The following is an 11,710-nucleotide window of genomic DNA, read 5'->3' as shown; positions in this document are numbered from 1 at the left end:
AGCCAAAGTCCAGAGAGGTTAAAAGTCATAGTGGTTAATAGAGGAGCTCAAACTTGAGGGTTGCTTTCTGCTGTGCTGGTCCCCTGTGATTTGAAATTCATATTTGTTTTTGGACTTCCGTGCCTCCCCAGTACAACAGAAATTGGTTCAATAATTCTTAATTCCCTCCCCTCCAAAGTTATATGTTTTTTCATTTTTATATTATTTAAAAATTTTTAATGTTTATTTATTTACTTTTGAGAGAGATAAAGAGAGAGAGAGAGAGAGAGAGAAAGGGAGACACAGAATCTGAAGTAGGCTTCAGCCTCTGAGCTCTTAGCTCAGAGCCTGACCTGGGACTCGAACCCACAAACTGTGAGATTATGACCTGAGACGAAGTCAGATGCTTAACAGACTGAGCCACAAGGTGCCCCTATTTCTTTTTAATTTTTTTTATTTTCGAGAGAGTTCAAGCAGTAAGAAGGACAGAGAGAGAGAAGAGAGAGAGAGAGAGAGAGAGAGAGAGAGAGAGAACCCCAAGCAGGCTTCATGCTCAGCGTGAGCCCCTATGACCCTGGGATCATGACCCGAGCAGAAATCAAGAATCAGACTCCCTACTGAGGCACCCAGATGCCCCAAAAGTACATTTCTTTAGACTGAGGATACAGGGCAACTATACCCACAAGAAATAAGACACCCACCTCCTGGTCCATTCAAACGCCACAAGGAAAGCTGAACCCTTGCTCACAGATGGACGCAAGCAGGTTCTCTCTTGGAAACAGAAAAGATAGAATCTAGTCTGTGGGCCCATTGTTTCTGATGCGAATTGCTCCAGGAAATTTAAGGGAGAGAGAAGATTAATTCTGGGAAAGCTGCATGGTGGATGGGATGGAATATAGAATTGTAGCTAGCTCTTACAAGGATGACTAGATGGGGCACTTGAGTGGCTCAGTCGCTTAAGTGGTTAAGCATCTGACTCTTCATTTTGGTTCAGGTCATGATCTCATGATCATGAGGCTCAGCATGAAGCCTTCTGGGGATTCTCTCTCTCCCTCTCTCTTTGGCTCTTCCCCACTTTGTGCTCACATTCTCTCTCTCTCTCTCTCTCTCTCTCTCTCTCTCTCTCTCTCTCTCAATAAATAAACAAACATTAAAGAAAATAAAAATAAAATGGTAACTAGACTTTAGAAAAGGAAAAGAAAATTGAGCATTTTAAGCACTGATTAATAATACCAATTGCTGAAACGGAACAATCATGATTAATCACCCAGGACCTTTGCGAACGTTAATGGCATTTCATCATCCTAACAGTCCTACAAAAGGCACAATGCTATTACTTCCATTGTACAGGTGGAAAAACGAAGACTTTGAAATCTCAAGAGACTTGCTCACAATCAACATAGATGTTCAGTGGCAAGTTTGGTGATTTAATCCACTTTCCCAAGTTTATGCTCAGGGTTGAAAGACACAGGGAACAAGTGCAAAGCAGGAGGGCCGGGCCACAGGTCAGGAAGGAGGGGCGTGGGGCATCGAGGAAGATGCTGCAGCGCAGGAGACCTCAGGGTGATGCGATCTCAGATCTCGGGGAAGCTTGGGCGGCAGAGCACAGGAGAGAAGGTGAGGACAACCCCACTCTTTTCGCGTATTCCCAGGCTAACACCTCCAGCTCGCGTCAGGGTGATCTGAATAACAGCTCATTTTTATAGCTTGTACCCTGTGCCAAGAATGCATTTACCTCCCACTCTTGAGGTTTTCTACCCATTAACTGTTAATCCTTACCACTCCCCTTTGAGGCAGGTCTCATTATGAGCCCCACTTCAGATGAGGAAACTGTGGCACAGAGAGGTTAAGGCACTTGCCCAAGGTCGGGAGACTGAACCTGTGGCAGTGCAGCTCCAGAGCCGGTGGTATAACCACTCTGCACGCTGTCCAGGCAGGCCAGGGACGGGAAGGGGCCACAAGCCTGGGTCCACGTCAGGGCTCTATTCCTTCCTAGGTGGCCACTTCTCTTTCTGCACCTGCAGGGCAGGAAGGACAGACACCACTGACTCAACGGATTTGTGTAAGGGTTAAATGACTCGACTAAGGGAAACTGCATCTGGGGAGGTTTGAGGTCAAAGGCAAGCTTCTTCCAGCCTTCCATCCCTCTCTCCTACTCCCAGAAGGTTTCCTCCTTTGGAGTCTCAGCATTTGATTTTCCAGACTCTTTTCCCAGGAGAGAAACACCTTCCCCTGCCCCTTTTTCTGGAAATATTCATAACAAAGCAGCTTGAGGAATTTCAATCCAAATTTCACTTTCCCGGGGGGGGGGGGCTGACTGACACTTTCTTTCCCCACTCTGCTCAGAGAAGCTGGAAGCATTGAGAAAACATCTGGGGTTTTCACACGTTGCCCGTGTCTTTTAAAGAACGGCTCTAAAATGCACTGGAGACTCCAGTGCTTAAAATAGGCCCCTACAAATTCTCCAATGCCTATAATTGAATAGCAGTTACGGGGGGAAAATAGCTTTGATAATGTTGCACTTTAAAATTATAGTATTAATGATACTTAAGGGTCTCCACTTTCATTCAAGAAAGTGGCCTCCTCATCAGTAAAGTGGGAAAGATGCAGAAGAGAAAACAAAAAAAAAGGAGGCACGCTTTTTCCCAAGCCAACTGAAGTGCAAGGCACACATAGTCTATCCCCAGGCAGAGAATAGGGGTGGCTGGAGTTTCAGAGGGAAGCATCGCCCCCCTCCTCCCTCGTCTGCGTAGGGGGTTCCCATGAAGAAATCCTCTTGCAAGCATCCCTATGTTGCAATGAAGGGTGCCCCAGAGAAAGGAAAGATCCATCCAATACATATCTCTTCATGTGCCATGAAGCCCTTCAGCCAAAAGATCTTAAAATTCTTCCAAGCTCAGGTATGTCCCATTTTACAGATAAGGACACTGAGGCTGAGGAAAGTAGCCACCCAGGATCCTGTCACCTAAGGAGACCTAAGGAGCCCCTGGACGTGACGCCCTATTGGCCACGACACAGGGAACCAGATTACTCACGGGAAATGGCCACAGACCGCTCTGAAAGCCATTTGCACTTGCCACCTGATGCAGGCACTTAGGACCTCCCATTTTTCGTGCTTGCCTACAACACATTCACAGATATCTGGCTGACTATCAAGTCCACAGTTAGACATGTGGGTGCCAGATGTGCACAGCATTGTATCCAGCTGTGCTTTCTGCCAGCTGTAGAAGCTACCATATGCCAACTCCTACCCATAAGACATCTGGAGAACAGGGCCCACAAGAGAAGAAGCTCCTAACATACCACTAAGACAGAGTATCTCTCTGGGTGACCGTTGCAATGTCCTCAAAACTCACTAGGAGCCAAAGTAAAAGCTGGGAACTGAATTCCGGCCAAAACATTCAAAAACTATTTATTGACTGCTTACTCTGTGAGAGGCACCATACTAGATGCTGGAGATTAGTGAACACAAGACAATAAGGACCCCACTTCAGAGGAAAGGGATATCTGTGATCCCCAAAGTAGCCAGAATGATCTTTTAGGAGAGTCAAGCAGATCATCCATTTGCCCACTCACAGTAAAAGCCACGACTTTTAAAATGGCTTAAATAAGCTAATTTTCTTCTACCTTCCTAACTTCAGTTTCTAACTTTTCCTCTTGCTCAATCCACTATAGCATCATAGGCTCCTTTGCATTCCTAGAACACATTAAGCATGTTTCTACCTCAGAGCCTTTGCACTTGCTATTTTCTCTGGTGTGAGGCATCCAACGGGGAGTCTTATCTCTTGCTTCCTTTCCTTTTCTTTTACTTCCCTTCCCCCTTTACCTCCTCTACCACGTATCTGAATTTTTAGAAGCTAGTCATTATAGGTTATCATTATAGGTAATGAAGATGGCTTAGTTCTATTCCTTCTCCATTTAAACTTCAATTCTGTGCCTTGTGCCTACGCTTAGATTCAGATCTAGCCTTCAAGTTAGAAAACAGATTGACCATGGGCTGGGCTGCCATTCCCACCAGCGTCAATGACTGGCTTCTCCCCTGGCCCCAAAGGAATGAGCTGGGCCATTTTCCAGACACATCCCAGGCAACAGGCCTGCTCTGTGACACTGTCAAGAAGCGAGGAGCCTCAGGAAAGTCACAGACATAAACAAGATAAAGCCCGTGACCTTCCAGGGCACTAGAGCCTGTGGACCAGAGAGCTGTCAGTGGCCTAGCTCTTGTCCTGATAATGGAGGGCAGAAACATTCCAGGAGAGGTATTTGTATCTGAGCCCAAGGGAGGGCAAAGGCTGAGCATCCTTGAGAAGCTGGGTGGGAGAGGCAGAAGAGGACGCTTCTGGGAGAGTCTCTCCACAGCACAGAGCCAGCCCTATGCTTGCTATCCCTGAGCCCAGACATGGGGCAAGGAATTCCGTCAGAGTTAACAAACACTAACCTAGACCCCCAGCCCCTGCCTGCCTGGCACTGCTAGGGGCCAAGGTGCTGGGGATGCACAGGCTTGAGATTCTGATCTCCAGAGACTCACAAATGATCAACAAGACATGCGGGTCAATAACCTGCATGAAGAACAAGAGCAGAACAAAGGACACACGTCAGGGCTTTGAGTAAGTGGGCAGTCATCTTGTCTGGGGTCGTGGGAGTCCAGGAATATTTCTAAGAGGACGGAGCCCCTAAGTGGGGCCGTGAAGGTATGGTATGACTCCGACAGGAGAAGGCAGGGGGAGGGAGCACTGCCGGGCAGACAGACCAGTGTTTTCAATGACGTGGAGGAAGGTGATTGCCAACGTGTGTGAGTTCATGTTAAGGCCCCCGAAGAGCTGTTGGAGAAGAGAAGCTGGAAAGGCAGACCTGGTTGAAACCAGAGGGTCCTTGACCCCCAGGAAAGAGTTTGGCCCTTGCCCTGCTGCTGGGGCTTGCTCACAGCAGTAACAGCAATAGGTAGGCTCTACATGGCCGAAGACAGCATGGGAAGGGGGCAGACAGGTGACGGGGTTGGGCTATCCAAGTGGGAGACAGTGAGGCGAGTGTCCCGTTGCTGGGAAAGGTTGACTTTTTCTTTTCCCATTTCTAAGACAGTCATTAGCAGCTACAGGGCCACTTGAGTCTACTAAACACTCTAGAAATGGGTTTGAGACAGAAAGAGTGCCCAGGTGTTGTCTGTATCTCGTATCTGGCCAGGCAGAGGTTACCAGGAAATGCAGGAACCCAGCTAGGTAAGGGCCTGGTTTCCAAAATGCCTGGGAACTGTCTGGGTGACCCTGCTAAGACATGGATATAAACATCCCACACATTATGCGTACTAATTACTATTCAAAGACGCACTTCCACATGCATGTACACAAATGCACACAGATGAGTACATGCTTGTATGTATCACTCACACACAGATGCATATGTTCCCAGACTGTTTATTTACAGATACACCTTCTTCCACATGTCTTCACATACACACACACACAAAACACCCATCCTGTACTTCTGTGCTCACAGCTACATAATCAGAGTCACAGCCCACCGATGGGGCTATGGCATTAACTCTTTGCTGCCCCCATCAAAGCTGGCCATACCCACTGTCCTCCATGCCCAGGCCCCAGGGAACCAAGGGGCCACAGAGGAGATAGCCAGGGCTGCTTTCTCTGCAGGCCTGGGACTTGCCTGGGAGGCAGGGCCAAGGAGGGACAGCAGGAGATGGAGGCACCAGCACTTGGGACCCTCTACCTTTGCTTCTGCTTCAACCCCCTCCCCAGTCCTGGTGTCCAATGTATTTCATAAGTAGGACAACCAGAAATCTTAACATCCAAACCAGGACAGAGCTGGGAGTGAAAGGGCCGTTATGAACCATTACCCCAAACAGCAGGATCACCTGACATGGTCACAGGAAACAGATGTATGATCCTTCTATCAGGAGAGACTGGATCTCACATGGTTACTCTGAGCTCATGTTTTAGCACAGCTCAAGGCCAATCCAGGTTGAAGGGAGCCGGAAGATCAAATCTGCTCATTTGGCAGTTGAGGCCGCAGAGGGAATCTGGGACTTGCCAAAGTCACACAACACTGTGAGTGTAGAAGTCAGTTTTTCAGTTCCCCAGACCGGAATTCTGCCTGGTCCTCGGTCTGGTTCCCAGTAGGCAGGTCCAGACCATCAGACTAGTAGGCAAGCACTCACTGAGGGGAAGAAGCCAGCATGGGACAGTGGCCTCTGCTGGTCCCTTGGGGGCTCTGGAGCTGAGGGGACCCTTGAAAGCTGTCCCAAATTAGGACAAGGAGGCTGAGGTTTTGTGCCTCCAGGGAGAAGTGACCTTAGGTGAGGAGGTGCCCTAAAGGGGAGGGAGCACAGCCCCAGATGGCGATGCAGCTGTGAGTCCAGCAGCTGCGTCTCCTGAGGCAGGAGCATCTCCTTCCTGCAGGGGGAAGTGGGCAGCACCACAGCGGCCACCACACCCTGTGGCCTGGTGACCCAGAGCAGCCGCTGGGACCCAGCCCTCATTTCCTGGCTCCACAGGGGCTGCTGGAATGGAATCCCTGGGGAGGGGGCTGCTCGGCGAGCCAGGAGGGAGGGCCCTTCCCTGTCAGCCCCCTACTGCTGTCTCTTCTGCTGCATTTTTCACTCAACAGAACAGTGTCTGCTGTGCCTCCCAGTTTCCTCCCAACCTCCCCCCTCCATGCTGCATAATGAGGAGACACGAGAGCTTGGGACACCATGTCTGTGTGGCCAGCAAATCAGATTCTCATGAGAAAGTCGTACCTTGGGTCTGTTCTATCCAAAGCGTTCTCCTTTGGAACCGGGTCAGGGGAGCAGGACGGCCCAAGTAGAGCCCACAGGGGCAGTCGGACCACTGGCTGGGAGGAATTCTGCAAATCCATTGTAAAGCTTAAGGCAAAAGTCAAGATGAGAAATTTCAGACTTCCTGGGGCACCTGGGTGGCTCAGTCAGTTAATCGTCTGACTCTCGATTTCGGCTCAGGTCATGATCTCTCGGTTCATAGGTTTGAGCCTCATGTAGGGCTCTGTGCTGACAGCGTGAAGCCAGCTTGGGATTCTCTCTCCCTCTCTCCTTGCCCCTCCTCCATGCTGTCTCTCTCTCTTTCTCTCTCAGAATAAGTAAACAAACTTAAAAAAAATAAATTTCAGACTTCCCAAATGACCGGAGACACATTATACACAGGTTTCTGTGTCCAGGAACCCTGACTTGCAGTCCAGCTGTGTTACCCACCTACTGAGCGCTTTGCACCCTTCAAGTCACCTGTTGAGAGAATTCCCTGTGGCAACGTGTGAACCAAGCCAGGGAGAGGAGAAGGAGCAATGGGCAACAGCCCACGCTGGCATGTGGTGCCCACCATCCCATTTTACAGATGAGCATACTTGCTCCCAGGCCCCAGGCCCGAACTCACCCAGACCGTGTGAGTGCAAAGTCCTTGCTGCTTCAGAGTCGCCGCTAACTCCTGACCCCAGCTGTCTCATTATTCCAGAGCATTCCGGACACGAGACCCATCCTTTTACTCCAGTAGACCTGGAATAAAACGAATTCTGGTCTGTAAGTGTCACTTGGTATTTTGTTATGTTTCCATCATATTGGTTGCAGTCATGGAGAGGAGCAAGATCTTTCTTCTTAAAAGCCCAAGAACTTCAATGCCAAAAACAATGGCTCCAGAGGTTTTCCATGTGAACACACACACACACACACACACACACACACACACACACACACGGCCTCGGGATTTTTTTCAGAGGGCCCTAAAGAATTGTTTTTCACAAAAGAGAGTTAATGGTGTGGGGCTTTTCCAGACAGCAGATCAAATAGGTTGTCAGATTTGGAGAGTTTTCCAGTCACTGGAATGCGGGTTGGGCTGACAGTAGGGGCCGCTGATGATAAATGCAGCCAATGCGGATAGTGAGTCCCAGGTGTCAGCCCCGCCAGGGAGCAGACAGTGTGCTGGGGGAAACAAACCTTAAAACAGGAAACTATAACAGGTTACTAAAACTACAATACGGAGCAGTAGAAGAAAGTGCACAGTCTCCAAATAACTTGGAGGGGGCGCTAGTCCTGTTTTGGAGACTCAAGGAAGATTTGGTGAAAAAACTATCCGCTAATTCGGGTTTTGAAAAATGAATAGGAGTTTTCTAGGAACCTATCATTTAATATTAATGATTTATTTTTCTATCTGGAGAGTGAAGAGAAGGAAGCAAAAGAAGAAGGCTTCTGTGGACAGTGCACATGCTTTCTGCCAGGCTGCATTTGGGATTTTATGCACATTTAAGCATTATTTAATTCTCACAATATCTATATGAGATAAGAGTTTCACAAGAAGAAAACTTAGGATCAAGAAGGTAGGTTGAGTCACTTACCTAAGCCAGAAGCACCGGGGCCAGAAGCCCATCCCAGTGCTTTTGGCTCTGACTCCCTGCTGCTGGCTTCTGTGTCCACTGATGGCATCTTTTGTGGCACACTGTACACTTATTGAGATAGAATGCTGCTAAATCATTAGAAACTGATTTAGCATATGGTCTTATTCCGGATCAACCCTACACAATCTTCTAAGCCATCCACAGAAGCTTCAAGTCTCCAGAGTGTTATCCTATGTACCCAGCCATCAGCCGGCCTTACAACCTGAACTGGGAGGTCCTTTTTCCGGTACATCAGCGCCAGAGCCAGGACTAGAATCCTAGGCTCTTGACTCCCATTCCAGGGCTCTCTGCATGACTCCAGGATTATCCTTATCTCTTCCCTTTCATATCTCCGGCACTGTGAGGAAGAAGTCTGAGGGCTGGCAGATGCCGGGTGCATCCTGCATCCTCATGTAAGGTAAAATGTCACGTACCACGGGATTGACATTGAGCATATTCCTTTGTATGAAGGGGTGTGGTTTTGAATTTCTGTGATAGCATCTTATGTGACATTGAGCCATGCTACTTAACCTTTTAGACTTTGTCATCTAAGAAAGAAGGCACGAAGATGAAGTTCTACCTCGCAGGATTTGGTTACAAAATAATTGAGGCAATATTTCTATGTATGGAAAATATTTGGTACTTATGAGGTGTTCAGTAAACATGAGCTCACTTTTTTTTTCCTTTAGCCTTCCTTTCAAAGAGGCATTGCCTGTGTCCAGGGTAGACAGAGTTAACCTCACACCTATAGGGACCTAGTGGTCCCCACAAAATTAGAGCTTTTATTGTCTTGCACAGTCATTGTCTAGTGGTTGGACAGTCTGAATCAGATCATGGAGCTGACCCACAGTTTTCAAATTAAGTTCAAACAGGCCCAGAGGTCCCAGGAGGTGGTTCAAGGATGGGAGGCTCAGTGGTCAGGACTCAGGCCACCCTCCCCACCCCCCGAGGCAAACAAAAGCAAAATCTCTTTGATGTGCTTTATATATTGGGCTTCCCGGTACAATTGCATGTTCTTGGGAGCAAGTACTGAAAGCAGAAAGTGGAAAATAGAGCCCCAATTTAACACTAACAGAGCATCTCAAAATGGGTTGCTTTTCTTCTCATGTTCCCTCTCCCCTGCCCTCCTTAATAGGAAATGCCCCGTGCCACCTCCTCCCTGCCTCCCATCCCCACTCAGAGACCAGTCACAAGGAGAAAGATGAGCCAAGGTCTGTCCTGGCAAAGGCCGAGCACTTGGCACATGCGGAGAAGCTGAACCCTGGGCTTTCTGTCCCAAAGTGGTGTTTTCCATCCTGACCCAAGCTGTGGGGTCTTGTTGGCTGAAGCAACTTAGAGACAGGAGGATGTGGGGGGCTTAGGACAGCAAGGTAAGGGCAGAGAGGCAAGTTGAAATGAGCCAGTGAGTATGAGGGAACACTCACCTTCCAGCACCTCCCCTTCCTGCCTGACACCCAGCGAGGTGGAAGACACACAGATGCCGCAGCCAGGAGGGAGCTGAGTTCAAGTTCTGAGTCTGTTGCTGATCAGCTGCATGACCTTGAACAAGTCAGTTCCTTCTAGTCTTCAATTGCTCATACACAAAATGAAAACAGTAGTGCTGCCACAGAATCAAGTGTGAGGGCATATACTATATTAAATATATTAGGGGCACCCAGGTGGCTCAGTTGGTTAAGCCTCCTACTCTTGATTTCAATTCTGATCATGATCTCACAGAAGTGAGTTTGAGCCCCACATTTGCTGTGTGCCGACAGTGCAGACCCTGCTTGGAATTCCCTCTCCCTCTCTGCCCCTCCCTGGCTCATTCTCTCTCTCTCAAAATAAATAAACATGTAAAAATTAAAAGAAAATATTAAACATACAGTATATCAAAATATATTTAAAGAATAGAAGAACAGTAGGTGCAGACATGCTGCCCCCGAGTAAGCAGAGCCTCCTTTTCCCATCCAGCTACTGTATCTACAGATTCCAGACCATGCACTGGGACATCGGCCTGTGAAAGGATGGAACACAGTGATGTAAACCAGAACACTGGGCATTCTCTGCATGCCCCCTCCTTCTACAGCACACCCATGGCCCTGCCATCCTGACTGCCTCCCAGGGCGGCTAGGGACACAGTCTTCAAGAGGCACCTGCCCCAGATCCCTGTTCCTATTTCTTTCTATTTCCTGGAGTCATCCTAATCTTCCCCCAGACAAATGAGCAACCAAGGACAGATGGGAAAACTCCATTGGCAAATTCCTGAGGTCCTACTCACCAAGGTATTGCCCGATTAAGTTCTCCACTTCCGTTTCACACCAATCTATGAGACTGATGTCAAGAGCCTTGCTTTCCCCCTTGTAACAGTGATCTGGTGACTGAGAGAAATCATCAGTTTCCTAAGGACCCGTCCACCTCGTCGGGGCAAAGCTGAGTGCCAGGGTCCCCTTAGAGCTGTCTGTCACCCTGCTCCCTGAAGTTGGTAAGGCTGGGCAATGGGTGCAGACGCACTGGATCCCAGTACAGGCTCGCCAACGGCTTGCTGCTCTGGAGGCTGTTTCTTCCCCTGCAAGAAAACAAGAGTCCCTTCCGTTCTCAAGCTGCATGCCTGCGCCCAGATTTCAGGGCCAGTCTGAATGGGCCATAAGCTCCCTGTCCTCTGTACCTTTGCCATACCTGGTCCCTGAATTTTGACACACTTCCTCATGGTGAATCAAGCCCTAGGATTCTGCGCAATTCTCTTTCACCCCCTCCAGAAGGCCATCCGAGATGACTCCAGGGGGACTCAAGTTCCTCCTCCCTGCACTTCCGGAGTCCTGAGTCCGCACCACAGCTCTGATCCTCTTCCTCGTGCATCTGCGTGATTCTGGGGCTATCTCTTCGTCGACTTGGAGCCCTCACGTGTCTCTTTGTCTTTATACCAGAGTTCACCACAGAATACTTGCTCAGACAAATCTTATGGAATGAACACATCGATGAATAAATGCAGACAAAGAACAAGGGAGGGAGAGCATCTGTGAATGAGTTCAGGGTTTCCTTAGGTCCCATGACTTAGGAACAGGTTACTCTCGAAGTTCCTCCGCTGCTGACTTCATGTCTCTGAGGGAATCAGGGACCCAGGTTCATAGCATCATACCCCCAAGTCTCTGTGACACATATCTATCCTGCTGCCAGTCCCCAACCACGACACGGTCCTGTCTTGCGCTGGCCTGGCCTTTTTCAGACCAAAGAGTTCTACTTGTCTCCTCACCTCCTGATCTCGCCCTCCAGCTTGCCACCCAGGCTGGTGGGCTGGTGGCAGGGCCTGCTTGCTGTCCACAGACAGGTCTCTCAGATAATAACTATCAGCCCGGGTTTCCCATCTCTG

At 48.9% G+C, this 11,710-nt stretch overlaps 1 long non-coding RNA gene across 2 annotated transcripts; it reads right to left on the bottom strand.

The window, feature by feature from the left end:
• Positions 1 to 1,385: 1,385 nt before the first annotated feature.
• LOC115271597 lies at positions 1,386 to 11,438 on the bottom strand. Of its 2 annotated transcripts, XR_003900018.1 has the most exons (8): positions 11,020 to 11,438; positions 10,622 to 10,909; positions 9,789 to 9,903; positions 7,371 to 7,489; positions 6,725 to 6,850; positions 5,843 to 6,033; positions 1,759 to 1,997; positions 1,386 to 1,569 (listed from the first exon to the last, which is right to left on the bottom strand). It is a non-coding gene; the product is annotated as an uncharacterized LOC115271597 (long non-coding RNA). The 2 variants fall into 2 exon arrangements; XR_003900019.1 differs by lacking the exon at positions 5,843 to 6,033.
• Between the last annotated feature and the right edge of the window lie 272 nt (positions 11,439 to 11,710).

This window comes from Suricata suricatta, chromosome 11, assembly GCF_006229205.1.
Source record: "Suricata suricatta isolate VVHF042 chromosome 11, meerkat_22Aug2017_6uvM2_HiC, whole genome shotgun sequence".
NCBI classification, from domain to species: Eukaryota; Metazoa; Chordata; class Mammalia; order Carnivora; family Herpestidae; genus Suricata; species Suricata suricatta.
This window is presented reverse-complemented; position numbering and strand designations above follow the sequence as displayed.